Here is a 14,007-nt window from a genome sequence, read left to right on the forward strand (position 1 = left end):
TCCCACTCTGCCCCACCAGGGACTTACTCTGACATTGAATGTGTCACTTCTCTTTTACTTACATCACTGAGAAGGGTATATTGTTTACAATAGGCTGATCAAGAATTCAGACACCCCCTAAATCTTAGTAGTTTAACACAAAAAAGGTTTATATTTCATCCATGACACAGTCCAGGGTAGGCTGGTGATAGGGGCACTCTGCACCTTGAAGTCATTCAGAGCCCAGGCTCTTTCCCTGTTGTGGCTCGGCCATCTTCAGGGCTTGGAGTCTTCTGCCACATCTAATGGAGAAAGGGTGAATCTTTTGTGGGAGACACTCTGAGTCCATTCAGGCTACTGTAACAAAACACTGTATACTTGGATGGCTTATAAACAACAGACACTTGTTTCTCACAGTTTTGGAGGCCAGGAAGCTGAAGAACAAAGCACTGACAGATTCAGTGTCTGGTGAGTACCTGTTTTCTGGTGCGTAGAGAGTGCCTTCTTGCTGCATCTTCACATGGTAGAAGGGACAAGGGAGCTCTCTGGGGCCTCTCTTATAAGGGCACTAATCCTATTTGTGAGACCTCCAACTTCATGAACTAAACATCTCCCTTTGTTGTTGTTGTTGTTGTTGTTGTTTTGAGACAGAGTTGCTCTGTCACCGAGGCCGGAGTGCAGTGGTGCGATCTTGGCTCAGTGCAACCTCTGTTTCCCAGGTTCAAGTGATTTTCCTGCCTCAGCCTCCCCAGTAGCTGGGATGACAGGCACCCACCACCACACCTGGCTAATTTTTTTTTTTTGAGATGGAGTCTCGCTGTGTTGCCCAAGCTGGAGTGCTACTAGTAGTACGATCTCTGCTCACTGCAACCTCCACCTCCCGGGTTCATGCCATTCTCCTGCTTCAGCCTCCTGAGCAGCTGGGACTACAGGCACCTGCCACCATGCCCAGCTAATTTTTTTTGTATTCTTAGTAGAGACGAGGTTTCACTGTGTTAGCCAGGACGGTCTCGATCTCCTGACCTCGTTATGTGTCCGCCTCAGCCTCCCAAAGTGCTGGGATTATGGGCGTGAGCCACTGTGCCCGGCCACACCTAGTGTTTGTATTTTTAGTAGAGAAGGGGTTTCACCATCTTGGCCAGGTTCATCTTGAGCTCCTGACCTCAAGTGATCTGCCCACCTTGGCCTCCCAAAGTGCTGGGATTATAGGCCTGAGCCACTGTGCTCGGAAAAGGCCTCTCTTCCTAATAGCACCTTAGAGGTTAGGAATTTAACAACATTTAACAAATGTTGGGCACATTCAGACCTTGGCTTTCTACCCATCTGAAGTCTCATCTTAATACTATTTAATGCCGGGCGTGGGGGCTCACACCTGTAATCCTAGCACTTTTGGGAAGGTGGGCGGATCACTTGAGGTCAGTAGTTCGAGGCCAGCCTGGCCAACATGGTAAGACCCCATGTCTACTAAAAATACAAAAACAAAAAACAAAACAAAAAAAAAGGTATAGTGGTGTGTGCCTGTAGTCCCAGCTACTCAGAAGGCTGAGGCACAAGAATCACTTGAACCTTGGAGGTGGAGGTTATAGTGAGCTGAGATTGTGCCACTGCACTATAGCCTGGGTGACAGACTCTGTCTCAAAAAAAAAAAAAAAGGGCAGATATGGATGAGACTCAAAGTGCAATTCATCCTGAGGCAAAATGTTCTCCAGCTGTGAACATGTGAAATATGTGCTTCCAAAATACACTGGTGGGGTAGGTAGGCAGAGGATAGACATTCTCATTCCAAAAGGGAGAAATAGGCAAGCAGGAAGGGGTAACAGATCCCTAGCAAGTGCAAAACTTTAAGACTGGAGAATAGTCACCTTTGACTTGAGGTTCTGCCCTCAAAGTCCACAGGGGTAGAGAGGTCCTGTCTTCTGGTCCCACTGGGGTGGTGGTCCTGCCTCCATGGCAGTTCTGTCTTGTGGTCCCATTTTCTGTGGAGGCTCTGTGCCTGGGTTGTGCAGCTGTAGCTATCTTGGGCTGGGATCATGCACTGGTGGCCCCACTGGTCTGGGTTGTAAGGTAGCCCTACCTCTGTGGCTCTGCTGGGCATTGCCCTCATCGAGGCTTTCTGCAGTGGCCCTGCCCCTGCGGTGGTTCTTTGCCTGGCCCCTTAGTCTCTCTGGGGCATTCTTTGAAATCTAGGTGAAGGTAACCATGTCCCCACAGCACATATACTCTGTGTACTGGCTGAGATGGCGCCATGCGGATGCCACCAAAATTTACCACCTATGTCCTTCACAGGTGGGAGGAGGGTGGCCACTGGAGCTGCACTTGGGATGGTGAGGAGGGCTACACTGGAATGCAGGGAGCAGGGCCTTGAGGTGATGCTGGACAGTGAGCACTGAGGGCCTGTGGAGGCCTGTGGCTCCTCCTTTGAAATCATTCTCCCTTAGGCCCTGGCACTCTAGGCCTGTGATGAAAGGGGCAGCCCCTCTAATCTCTGAAATGCCTTTGGGTCCATTTTTCTATTGTCTTGATGAATAGCACATGTCTGATTCATCCTAGTATCTGTAGCAAATGCCTGAACACACTTTCTCATTTTTTACAATATGAATAGGCTGAGACATTTCCTAATCTTTAAGTTCTGCTTCTCTTTTGATGAAAAATTCCATCTTTAGAGTTTGTTTTCTTGTGTTTTACTACAAGTATTTAAGAAGAGCCAAGTTGCACCTTCAACACTTTGCTTAGAAATTTTTTCAGCCAAATATCCTATTTCATTGCTCACAAGTTCTACCTTCCACGAAACGGTAGGACATGAACAAAAGCCAAATGTCTTTGCTGCTTTTTAACAAGGGTCATCTCTCCTCCAGTTTTCAGTAAGATGTTCCTCATTTTCATCTAAGACCTCATCAGAACAGCCTTTACCATCTGTATTTCTAGCAACATTCTGATCATGACCACTTGAGTGATCTCTAAGAAGATTGAGGCTCTCTCTGTAGCACCCCTTTTCTGAGCCCTTACCAGAATCACCTTTAATAGTCTGTTTATGGCAATGTAGATTTTGTTTTCCTAGCATTCATCTCAAAATTCTTCTAGCTTCTACTCATTACCCAATTCCAAAGCCTCTTCCACATTTTAGGTATTTGTTATAGCAGCACCCTACTTCTTGGTACACATTTTCTGTTGTTAGTCCATTTGGGCTGCTGTCACAAAATACCTTAAGCTGGTTGGCTTACAGACAACAAACATTTATTTCCTATAGTTCTGGAGGCTTGGAGGTCCAAAATCAAGGCACTGGCAGATCTGATGTCTGGTGAGGGCCTTTTCATATGAACCCATTGTGTTAGTCCGTTTTCACACTGCTGATAAAGACATACCTGAGACTGGGCAATTTACAAAAGAAAGGTTTATTGGACTTATAGTTCCGTGTGGCTGGGGAGACTTCACAATCATGGCAGAAGGTGAAAGGCACATCTCACATGGTGGCAGACAAGAGAAGAGAATGAGAATCAAGCAAAACGGGTTTCTCCTTATCAAACCATCAGATCTCGTGAGACGTATTCACTACCATGAGAACAGTATGGGTGATGCAGTTACTTCCCACTGAGTCCTGTTCACAACACGTGGGAATTACGGGAGTACAATTCAAGATGAGATTTGGGTGGGGACATAGAGCCAAACCATATGACCCATCCTGGTTCATAGATAGTGCCTTCTCACTGTCCTCATGTAGTGGAAAGGGCAAAGGAGCTCTCTGGGGTCTCTTGGAAGGACACTAATCCCATTCATGAGGGTTCTACCTTCATGAACTAATTACCTCCCAAAAGGCTCCATTTCCTACACCTATCACCTTAGGGGCTAGGACTTCAATATATGAATTTTGGGGAGATACAAACATCCAGACCATAGCAGAGATCCACATTCCATTGGGCAGAATTCAACTCATTACCTCCGCCAACTGCAGGGGAGTGAGAAATGTAGTTTAGCTCTGTGGCCAGAGAGTGAGGACCTGATACTGGTACTGTGGCCAGAGAGCGAGAACCTGATATTGGTAAAAGTTTACCCCTCTTGCCAGGGGTTTGCCTTCATTGATATCTAAGGGTCCTTTCAGCCCAGGTATTCTAGAATTTCCCCTAAGCTGTGTCATTTCTTACCCAAGCCCATGGCCATTGCCATCCTATTATTCCTCAGCCTAGTTCTATGTCGTCCTGGTCTCCCCAGACTTGCCAGCCTTTTTCAAGGCCAGCCTCGTCTTTCCCTGAGGTTTGGTAAAAGGAGAGTGTCCTGGGGGCTTGCCCTGATGGGGGGCCTGAACAGGGTCACCAAGTTGTAGCAGGTCATAGCTACAACTGAACTTAGGAATCATCTCATTTACTAGTGCTTCTTAGCCTTTTGTTTTAATTTTTAATTTTTTTTAGAGATGGCATCTTGCTCTGTCACCCAGGCTGGAGTACTGTGGCATGATCATGGCTCACTGCAGCCTCAAGCTCCTAGGTTCAAGTGATCCTTGAGCCTCAGCCTCCTGAGTAGCTGGGACTACAGGTGTGTGTTACCATGCCTAGCTAAGTTATTGTTATTTTTTAAAATTATCTGTAGAGAGGGGGTCTTGCTATGTTGCCCAAGCTGGTCTTGAACTTCTGACTTCAAGCTATCCTTCTGCTTCTACCTCCCAAAGTGCTGGGATTATAGGCTGTGAGCTACCACATCGGGCTTGTTTTTAAAAAACTTTTAAAGGGTTATGGGGACTATTGACCTGATTTGAGAATTTGACAACTGTGGACTGCAGAAAAATGTGCATATACACAATTTTACAAACCAGGCCGAATCCCTGTCATTGACTTTCTGGAACAATGGTTTTTAATCTTCATCATGCATCACAATCTCCTGAGGTGCTTATTAAAAATGCACATTCCTGAGCCCCACCCCAGGATTCCAACCCAGGAAGTATGCCCAGGAGTCTGCATTGTGGGAAGCCCCTGAAGTGGAAGGTAAAGAAAGGCTGTGGGCCTCAAATGGGTGCCTGGCTGCACCCCTGGGTGGGTTTGGGCCGGGCAACCCCTGTGCCAGTCCGCCCAGGGCCCAGCAGAACTGAGCTGGCACGAGCTTTGTCCCATTCTTCCCACTCCCTCCTCTCTGTAGGAGTAGGACTGGCAGGAGCCCAAGCCAAACACTTAAGACTCATTAGAGGAACAAATGGAGCCTGGGCTGATCCCAGCACAGGGGCTCTGTGCTGGGAGGGAGAAGAGGCAGGGGGCCATGCTTCTGGGGAAGTCAGAGGAGGATGTCCCACACTCTGCCACCATCTGGGGAATGGTTCAGAGCCTTTGTTGGGAGTCAGGGAGAGAGGAAGCCAACACACACAAGCTTTGGCCCTAAAAGCAGGTGTCTGACAAATAACACAACTGAGAAAGTAGTGATATGTCTGCCATGCAGCCCTTTCTCAGACTATGCCCAGAGTTCTCGGGAGCGGCCTCAGAGGGGCAGGTCTTGATCCTTTGAACCTGGATTTGGATTTTGGAAATAGCTGAAAGTTCTTTGGCTACCCCTATTGGGGAATACTTTGGACAGTCAAGCAGGCTGACCAATTTTGGTCAAAGGTCACCCTGAAGGCAATTTCTGACGAGTTGAATGATCTCTGGAGAAGTCACTAGAATAAGGTCCGCCTTTCAGGGGACCACTTTGAAGCCAACATCTCAGTGTTTGTATTTAAAAAAAAAAAAAAAAAAAAGCCTTTTAGAGAGGCTACCTGTGGCCGGGCACAGTGACTCACGCCAGTAATCCCAGCACTTTGGGAGGCCAAGGTGGGTGGATCACTTGAGGTCAGGAGTTCGAGACCAGCCTGCCCAACGTGATGAAACCCCGTGTCTACCAAAAATACAAAAATTAGCTGGGCATGGTAATGTGCGCCTGTAATCCCAGCTCCTCCAGAGGCTGAGGTGAGAGAATCGCTTGAGGCAGAGGTTGCAGTGAGCCAAGATCACACCATTGAGCTCCAGGTTGGGTGACAGAGCGAGACTCCATCTCAAAAAAAAAAAGGCTACCTGTTAGAAAGCTGAGTTGTCGTTCCTCCCGGGGTTCTTATTGCTTACTCTCAGAGAGAGAAAGAGTCAGGTCCCAATGCAATTACTGTGAGAAATGTCTCAGCACCATCTTTCTCCTGGCCCCTGCTTCGGAGGTCCTCAGCAAGGGGAGGGGCTGTCCGCCTAGGAATTGGATACCAGGACAATGGAGGATGCCCTTGGGAATGGAACAGGAGTGGAGCCCAGGGAGCAGTCGCTGGTCCTTTCCCACTTTTCCCAGGATCCAGGAGCTGCAACTGGTGTTTGGGCCCAAGAACGAGCTGGCCTTTGTCCATGGAGCCCTCAGTATTGGGGTGGTAGCGGTTGGTGTCAGGGGAGATCTGAAGGGTGCTGCCCACTGCTTGACACTTCCTTTCTCCAGCATCCTGTCTCCTCAACGTAGTCTAGCCATCCGCTGTGGTCATGGCACATTCCCGAGATGGGCAGAGACAGGTGTCCTTCTCGTGGGCAGCTCTGGAGTGACTAGATCAGAGTTTATACCCTCCTTCTGACTCTTGTGAGATGGGGACTCTCTGAGCCTGAGCTTTAAAAGAAGTGCAAAAATAATCAGCTTTATGGGACTGCTTGAGGTCTGGATGCAGGACAAAGTGCCTGGGACAAACCACACATTCCCGGCGAGTCTCGTCTTGTCTTCTGTTCGTATGATGAGAACTGAGGACCCTTTGCAGTCCTCCTGCCTCCCAGACTGATGACCCAGAGCAGGCTGAGGCTTGGCCTAGAAGCTGATGGACGAGATTTTCCTGGGGCTGATTTGCCTTGGGCCTCCCGAGCCAGCAGCGTAGGCTCACCCAGGATAGCCCTTTGACCTCTGCCAGCAAGTGCATCATAGACCGAAAAAATGCTGGCAGGTTCAGAAGCACACCACCCTCCCCCGGGGAGAGTGCCAGGCCCTGGTGGCCAGAACCGCCTGGGCACAGAGTGATAAAGTGGTTTTTTTTTGTTTGTTTGTTTTTGTTTGTTTGTTTTTGAGACGGAGTCTCACTCTGTCACCCAGTGCTGTGGTGGAGTGCAGTGGTGCGATCTCTGCTCACTGCAAGCTCCGCCTCTCGGGTTCGCACCATTCTCCTGCCTCAGCCTCCTGAGTAGCTGGGACTACAGGCACCCGCCATCACGCCCAGCTAATTTTTTTGTATTTCTAGTAGAGATGGGATTTCACTGCATTAGCCAATATGGTCTCGATCTCCTGACCTCGTGATCCTCCCACTTCGCCCTCCCAAAGTGCTGGGATTACAGGCATGAACCACTATGCCCAGCCTTTTTTTTTTTTTTTTTTTTTTTTGAGACATGGTTTCAGTCCTTTTGGTCAGGCTGGAGTGCAATGGCACGATCTCGGCTCACTGTAACCTCCGCCTCCCGGGGTTCAAGAGATTCTCCTGCCTCAGCCTCCTGAGTAGCTGGCATTACAGGCGCCTGCCACCATGCCTAGCTAATTTTTGTATTTTTAGTAGAGATGGGGTTTCACCATGTTGGCCAGGCTGGTCTTGAACTTCTGACCTCAAGTGATCCACCTGCCTCAGCCTCCCAAAGTGCTGGGAATACAGGTGTGAGCCACTACGCCCGGCTGATAAAATGGGTTTTAGTCGCTGTCAAAGGATGACTCTAGTTATACTTTTATGTATATAGTACTGTCTCCAAAGAGCCCAACATCCATTCACTTTTTTAAAAAAGTAATGTTGATTGATTTTTTTTTTTTTTTCTGATGTCAAAAGCGGTACGTATTCCTCATAGACCATTTGAAAAATACAGACCCAGCTACGGACTCAGTTTACTTGCTTGAGCCCAGGAGTTGGAGGCTGTAGTATGCTATGATCGAGCCTGTGCATAGCCACTGCACTCCAGCCTTGGCAACACAGACCCTGTCTCAAAAAGAAGAAAAATTAAAAATATACAGACAAATAAAACTAAGAAAAGAAATTGCCTGTAATCTCACCACCAGATCGACCGCTAGCATTTTGAAAGTGAATACGCTTTTTTAGAATAGATTTAGGTGTACAGAAAAGCTGAAATGATGGTACAGAGAGTTCTCCTGCACTTCACCCCCAGTTTCCCCTAATGTTAACAGCTTACATTAGTATGGTACATTTGGCACAACGAATGAAGCGATGTCAATCCAGTATTGTTGGCCACAGTCCATGCTTTATCCACATTTCCTTACTTTCTACCTAATGTCCTATTTCTGCTCCAGGATCCTATTCAGGATACTGCAATACATTTACTCATCATATCTCCTTAGGTCCCTTTAGATTGGGACAGTTTCTCAGGCTTGTTTTTTGAAGACCTTGATAGCTTTTGTGACATTTTGGTCAGGTATTTTGTAGCATGTCCTTCCATTTGAGTCCATCTGATACTTTTCTCATGATTAGACTGGGTATATGAGTTTTTGGAAGTTAGAGGTAAAGTGCCATCTATCTATGATACGTCTATCATATCAAAGGTACATGCTATCAATGTGATTTATCACTGGTAACTTTAACCTTGGCCAGCTGGCTGGGATAGCGCTTGTTGAATTTCTCCACTGCAAAGTTATTCTTTCCCTCCCTTTCCATACCATACTCTTCGGAAGGAATCACTAATTACTAGAATTTTCATATATTTACTTCAATCTAAATCCATCCCTTTGTCTGAGACTGATCCTGGAGAGTGCTGGGGGTGAGGAGAGGGACCCTGTGCTCTGAGGATATTGACCCCAGGACAGGCCTACCTAAGGGCCTTTCAAGCCTCAACCTTGCTTTCCTGGATGGCTCTATTCTAGAGTTTCAGAGAAACTGGCTGGCCACTCCCCGCGGAAGCCTTTGCCCTCACTGATCAATGGCTGCCGCGGCAGATTTATTGACCCAGTCCTTTGTTTTCGGGAACCAGCTGCCTTTCTCTTGTTAACCCCAGCCAGCCCGGCCCGAACAGGATGCCTTCTGTGCTTTGGGCTCAGCACTAGGGGAAGATGGACATCAGGAGAAGAGTAGCATCCTATGGATAAAGGACATGCTTCAAAGGCCAGGAGCTAGGCTGGGCCCTTTCATCTGGCTCCTTTATCAGCTGACAGCAAAGGAGTGTGGCTTCTAACCAGGACTGTCTGAAAGTCAAAGGCTGCGCCCTCCCTAGAGTTCTAGAAACCTCCAGCCCTGCTTCACCACACAAGTGAGTTTAGGGATTTTTCCACCTCAGGATGCACATATATATCCCTCCCCCAGGTGCTCTCCAACACACACACACACACTTCCTCTGATTCACAGACAGCTCAGAGCTGATTTCACCTAGCGTGGGAAGGAGCTATTAATTCAAACTTTGGGGTGCTGGATAGGTGAGAAGGGACCTCCCCTCCCCTCAAGTTTGCTGTGTTCAGCCCCTGGCATCCTACATTGTTGTCATGAGCAATCCATGTCTCCAGGTTAAACACTGCCCTCCCCTAGTCTTTGTTTTATAATACAGTTGCTCCTTGACTTACGATGTGGGGTTAGTGTCCAATAAACCAACCCATTGTAAGTTGAAAATATCGTAAGTTGAAAATGCATTTAATACACCTAACCTACTTAACATAACTTAGCCTAGCCTACTTTCAACGTGCTCAGACACTGGCATTAGCCTACAGTTGGGCAAACTCGTCTGGCAACACACTATACCGTACAGTACCAGTTGTTTGCTCTTGTGATAGTGTGACTCAGTGGCAGCTGCAGCTCATTCCTGCTGCCCAGCATCATAGGAGAGCATATTTCCACTTAGTGCTAGCCTGGGCGAAGATCAAAATTCAAAATTTGAAGAATGGTTTCTAATGAATGTGTATTGCTTTTACACCATCTTAAAGTCAGAAAATTGTACGCTGAACCATTGTAAGTTGGGGACCATCTGGACCACCTCTATACAATTTCTAAGACAGTGCTAATTCTTTTGACCTTAAAGCCTTTTTTGGCATTTGTGCAGGGTACAGGGTGGACGCAGTGAAGGGGAAATGTGGGATCTGAGGGCCAGAGACCCTGCGAGGGGATGCTGAAACACAGCAAATTCTCCAGTCAGTTCAATCCAGCAGACATTTTATCAAACCATTTGTTATTCAGGTTGGGGATGCAGAGATGAGTAAGGAATAGCCCCTGTCTCCAGGGTCAAGATCTGGCAAAAAGATAAAGTATGGTGTCATAGAGATGATAATGGTTACATGTGTACAATGCGAGACCATGTAGCACAATTCACTGACTCAGGACTTGAAGAAACATGTCATGGAGCAATTGGCAGGGAAGGACTGGAAGCTGGTGTTTTTCAGAGGGTCAGGGGAGGAGGGAGAGAAAGGCACCCCAGGCAGGTGTAAAAATGTGTAACATTTAGGAAATGGGAGTTGCATAGTTTGCTAGGGCTGCTGTAACAAAATGCCACAGATATAAACAACAGAAATTAATTTTCTTATGGTTCTGGAAGCTGGATGTCCAAGAGCAAGGTATCGGCAGGTCTGGTTTCTTCTGAGGTCTCTTTCCTTGGCTTACAGATGGCTGACTTCTTGACCTGCCCTCCTCTGCACACTCCTGGTGTGTATGTGTGTCCAAATTTCCTCTTCTTATAAGGACACCAATCATACTGGATTAGGGATCGTCATAAGGGCTTAATATTTTTTTTTTTTCTTCTTTTTTTGAGACGGAGTCTTGCTCTGTTACCCAGGCTGGAGTGTAGTGGTGCGATCTTGGTTCACTGCAAGCTCTGCCTCCTGGGTTCATGCCATTCTCCTGCCTCAGCCTCCCGAGTAGCTGGTACTACAGGTGCCTGCCACCACGCCCGGCTAATTTTTTGTAATTTTAGTAGAGATGGGGTTTTACCGTCTCTATCATCCTATAGCCAGGATGGTCTCGATCTCCTGACCTTGTGATCTGCCCACCTTGGCCTCCCAAAGTGTTGGGATTACAGGCGTGAGCCACCGCGCCTGGCCTATAAGGGCCTCACTTTAACTTAACTTCTTTAATGACCCTATCTCCAAATATAGTTCATATTCTGAGGCACTGGGGGTCAGGACTTCAACATATGAATTTTGGGGGAACACCATTCAGTCCATAATAGAAGCTGACTGCGAAAGACAGGGGGTGGTAGGGGGATGGACAAAGCCAGATCAGGATAGGCCTTGGTTGTTAGGGCTTCACATTTTAGGATTTAAAATGCTGGCTTCTGGTTCGAGTCTTGGGAGGTTCATTGGAAAGCAAAAGCATCTCAGCTTCCCATCCCCAGTTTCTGGTAATTCTGGGAGGGGTGAAATCTTTCAGGCCCACAGCCACGCCCCAAGGAGTGGCTAGCATTATCCCTCTGCCTGGGCCCTGTGGAAAATCCCCACCCAGCCGGGTGGGTCCAGGAAGCTTATCAAGTGAGAAACCTTCCTGCCTTCCAGAAACTCCCATTTGGATAGACATGGATGCACAGAGCCCACGCTAAGCAGTCTTACGGGCAGTGGAAGGCTCTGCCTCACTGAGAGGAAGAGAAAGACCCTAAGACTATAGTTCTGCCTTGGCTGTCAGAGGGGTCTGGGCCTCACCTGCCTCCCTGGCTGCACATTTAGTTCCCTCCACCACTCCCCTTCCTGCTTTCCTCCTCCATAAAATGAGGGTATGAAATGAAACCACGATAGTCCTGGCACCGTCCAGCACTTTTGGATTCTAAAACAGAGAAGGAAGTTGGAGCAGAAGGGCAGAGGAGGGACTGAAAACACTTCCCCAAAGAGCTGCATCCACACTCCATCGACTAGCCAGAGCTGGGAGGCCTGGGAATCTGCTTTTCTAGGGCATGTAAATCTGGCTAGGGGAAGAGATGGAGAGTGAGGTGCTCTGACTGGACAGGATAATTCTTTTGTTCTCCCTCTCCTCTCCTCCTGAGGATAATTCCTTTACAAAATTTTTATTGAAGTAGAGAATGCGTAGTGTGGTCAATGCATGACTTTTAAGTGTATAAGTTGATTAATTTTTTACATATGAATACATTTGTTACACAAATGTATTAATATAAAGAACATGCCAGAAGCCTAGAAGGCTCCCTCCCTTGTGCTCCTTTGCACCCCACCGGCAGGTAACTGCTATTCTGAACTTCGTTTTTTCTTTCCTTGAATGCTGCATAAATGGAACCACATAGTTAGCACTCTTTTGCACCTGTCTTCTTTTACTTATCATTATGTCTGGGAGATTCTGCCATTGGATTCTGCAGGAAATTCCCCGATAGGGGAAGATCCTCTGCAGTCTGTTTTGCATATACCCTTGAGCTTGGCTCCTTCCTGGAAGACAGGGTGTGAAGGCTTTAAGACATGGCCTCCAAATTCCTTGACGTTCCTCTGCCTTAGTAGCTGAAATACTGGTGCTTGGAGCACTGGGCCACTATGTAGGAAGTCTCAGTACTCCAAGGCCACCATGCATTGAGGAAGCCAAGCTGCAGGGAGAGACCACGTGTAGGTGCTCTGTTGTTAATCCCAGCCTTTGAGTCTCCCATCATGAGAAAAATGGTCCCAGATAACTACTGCCCTAGCCACCAAATCATTCCTTGCCTTCAGGTCTTTCTGGTTGAGGTCCCAGATTATGGAACAGAGACAAGTCATCCCTCTGGTCATACTGTTCACCCCATACCCTGCCCAAGTTCCTGACTCACAGAATAAAGGTGTTAAATAAAAATGGTTATTTTAAGATGCTAAATTGTGAGGTCATTTGTTATGTAGCAGTAGTGACTGGAACACAGGTTAAGAGGTGGCTGGACTTGGGGAGGGCAAATTTAGCCTTCTCACTGGGTGACTTTTCCACAGTAAGTCCACTGGCTGATGTACAGCCCTGCCTTGGCCTCATCCTCTGGTCCTGTCTTCAGAGCTTCTCTTACTCACTTTAGGCCAGTTGTAAATTGTCTGCTCCATTTCCCTCTAAAGCAAAAGGCATCTTCTGGGAAGGGCATGGTTTTTCCTGTAGACTTTTGCCTTCCTATCAGAGTCTCCTGAAGAGGGGGGCACATGGAATATTTGGGCAGGACAGATAGTTTCTGGCATGTGCAAGTAAATTGCTTAACACAGTCCCAAGCACATAGTGCTCAAGAGATGTGCCTACCAAAGGCATTATCCTTCCCTTCCATATAGTCTGTTCTTTCATCACTAAAAAGAAATATTTGAGGCTAGGTAATTTATGAAGAAAAGAGGTTTAGTTGGCTCATGGTTCTGTAGGCTGCAGAGGAAGCACGGCACTGGCATCTGCTCCTGGTGAGGGCCTCAGGAAGCTTACAGTCATGGAGGAGAGCAAAGGGGGAGCAGGTGCGTCACCGAGCAAAAGCAAGAGCAAGAGTGAGAGAAGAGGGAGGTCTCAGACTCTTTTAAACAATAAACAATCAGATCTGGCAGGGCATGGTGGCTCACGCCTGTAATCCCAGCACTTTGGGAGGCTGAGATGGGTGGATCATGAGGTCAGGAGCTCAAGACCAGCCTGGCCAAGATGGTGAAATTCTGTCTCTACTAAAAACACAAAAATTAGCTGAGTGTGGTGGTGGGCACCTGTAATCCCAGCTACTCGGGAGGCTGAGGCAGAGAATTGCTTGAACCCAGGAGGCGGAGGTTGCAGTGAGCTGAGATCGTGCCATTGTACTCCAGTCTGGGCAACAGAGCAAGACTCTGTCTCAAAAAAAAATCAGATCTCACAAGAACTAATGGAGAGAGAACTCACTTATTGCCAAGGGGATAATGCTAAATCATTCATGAGGAATTCGCCCCCATAATCCAACTGCCTCCCACCAGGCACCATCTCCAACACTGGAGGTCACATTTCAACATGAGATTTGGAAGGGACAAACATCCAAATCATATCATTCCGCCCCGGCCCTCTAAATCTTGTGTTCTTCTCACATTGCAGGATACAATCATTCCTTTGCAACAGTCTTCCAAAGTGTTAACTCCTTGCAGCATCAAGTCCAAAGGTTTAAGTTTTATCTGAGACTCACTCCTTCTGCCTATCAGCCTGTAAAATCAAAACAAGTTATTTAC

Source organism: Chlorocebus sabaeus, chromosome 1 (assembly GCF_047675955.1).
Source record: "Chlorocebus sabaeus isolate Y175 chromosome 1, mChlSab1.0.hap1, whole genome shotgun sequence".
Taxonomy (NCBI): domain Eukaryota; kingdom Metazoa; phylum Chordata; class Mammalia; order Primates; family Cercopithecidae; genus Chlorocebus; species Chlorocebus sabaeus.